Genomic DNA, 2,563 nt, shown 5'->3' with positions numbered 1-2,563 from the left:
GTATATATATATTAGGTTATAGTGGGAATGTACCGCTGGCGTGCGCAGGATGGAATATTTCTATTCCTGTAACGTCCCCAGGTTGGGCTCCGAGGTGGCGCGGGCATACCTACCGAATACAGTACTGCTATATAGGCTTCCAGTTTCCCCCCACTACAGGATCGCTCCCTGAAGAGGGGGCGCACCGACGAAAGCTTCAACTTCTTTTTGAAACCTAAGAAACCTTTCCCAAGTACCACGTGATACACAGTCAACATGAAACTAAGAAAGTCCGTACGATATCACCATTTGTTGTTGCAAAAAGTCTGACAGAGCAATCGGCACGGGTTACAAAGTGACAAAATGGGAAGCGGCGACCTTCTTCTGGAAGTACGTGACAAGCTCCAATACAACAAGCTGACAAAACTTATTGCGTTTGGTGATATCCCCGTCTCTGTGGGCCCCCACAGATCAATGAACACTGTGCGCGGTGTCATTTCCGATGACGACCTCCTCGAACTAAGTGAAAGCGAGCTGTTGGATGGATGGCAAGACCAGAACGTGGTAAAGGTGCAACGAATTAAGTTAAGGCGCGACGACAAGGAAATTCTCACAAAGCATGTAATAATTACATTTGGAACAAGTGACCTCCCTGATTCAATAGAGACCGGATATTGTAAACTCCGCGTACGACCGTACATTCCCAATCCGCGTCGATGCTTCAAGTGTCAGCGTTTTGGGCATGGATCTCAGAGCTGCCGAGGGCACTCTACTTGTGCAAAATGTGCATCAAAAAGAACACACCTCAGACATCTGTACTTCCCCAACCCACTGTGCAAACTGTGACGGAGACCACCCCGCATATTCGCGATCGTGCCCGTCATGGAAAAAAGAAAAAGAAATAATTCAACTCAAGGTCAAACTAAACATTTCCTTCCCGGAAGCGCGCAAGCGTTTCTCTGCACATAATCAATCGAATCCGTCCTACAGTGATGTGACGCGCCAGGGGGCAGTGCCACATCCTTCGGCGGCAGGCCGTGTCACACGGAGTGTGACTGTGGTTCCGCCATCAGCCCCCCTGGCAGGAGCAGCCAGTACTGCTCCGCCCCTTGCCACGAAGGGCCACCAGGCCTCCGGGCCTGCCGTCCCAGGGCCACTGCTCATGCAGACAGGCCCGAAAAAACCCCGAGTTTCCCGCAGCGCGGGCGTCATCCAACACCTCTGAAGAGGCGATGGATGCAAGTAGCACTATTCCGGCGTCTCAGACGCCAAAGGACGGCGCAGCTCCGTGGGCGTGCCGGGAAAAAAGGGAAAACCCCCATCAGGGGCCAGGGAAAAGGTCCTCGTGAGCTAGCCTAATCTATCACTCTTAGACACACAGCACAAGACAAATATAAAATGGATACACAGATACTACACTGAATGTCAGAGGTCTATTACACAATCTTGATGACATTAAGGAACTCCTAAATAAGTACAATCCAAGGGTGCTGTGTGTCCAAGAAACACACCTTAAATCTTCACACACTAACTTTCTCCGACAATATGCGATCTATCGCAAAGATCGCAACGATGGCCTCGCATCTTCGGTGGTGTGGCCATACTAGTAGATAAAGGTGTCGCCTGCCAGCATCTGAAGCTGCAAACTACCCTTGAGGCAGTTTGCAATCAGAGCTGTGCTGTTTCATAAACTAGTAACAATTGTTCTCTATACATCCCTCCTAGCTACCAACTCTCCAAAACAGAATTCCAAAGCTTTATAACAGAACTTCCTGAACCTTACATCATAGTAGGCGATTTAAATGCACATAAACACCTCTGGGGAGACTCTCGTTGTGATGCAAGAGGGCGCTTAATTGAAAATTTTCTTTTCTCCACGGATGCATGCTTGCTCAATAAAAAAGAGCAACATACTACAGTGTAGCACACAACAATACTCATCTATAGATTTAGTATCGCATCAAGTACACTTGTGCCATACCTAGAGTGGAACGTCATCGAAAATTCATACGGGTGACCATTTCCCAATCATCCTAAAATTAACAAAAGCCGATGAGTGTGCTCCACATCTGCCCCGTTGGAAAGTCGAAGGTGCCGACTGGAAACGATATAGAGAGCTGACATATGTGGCCTGGGATGACATCTGTACATTCCCTATCGATGATGCAGTGTCGTATTTGACGGCAATTATAACTGATGCTGCGTCACTCTGTATCCCTCAAACGAACGGATCGCCTTTTAAACGACGTATTCCCTGTGGAATGAGGAGTGTAAGGAAGCTCGCAAAAATCAAAATAAGGCTTGGAGCCACCTTCGCGACTCTCCAACTTTCGAGAACTTAATCAACTTCAAGAAAATAAAGTCGGAAGGTAGAAGAACGCGCCGCCGTGCTAGAAGGGAAAGCTGGCAGAGATTCATCTCCAGCATAATTCATATACAGATGAAAGAAAAGCCTGGAACAGGGTAAATAAATAAAAGGCCACGAAACCCATCCTCTACCATTAGTAAATACACAAGGAGACACACTCATTGACCAAGCTGATTCTCTAGGCGCACATTTTGAAAAGATTTCAGGTCGTCCCAA

Source organism: Dermacentor silvarum, chromosome 5, assembly GCF_013339745.2.
Source record: "Dermacentor silvarum isolate Dsil-2018 chromosome 5, BIME_Dsil_1.4, whole genome shotgun sequence".
In the NCBI taxonomy this organism is placed as follows: domain Eukaryota; kingdom Metazoa; phylum Arthropoda; class Arachnida; order Ixodida; family Ixodidae; genus Dermacentor; species Dermacentor silvarum.
This window is presented reverse-complemented; position numbering follows the sequence as displayed.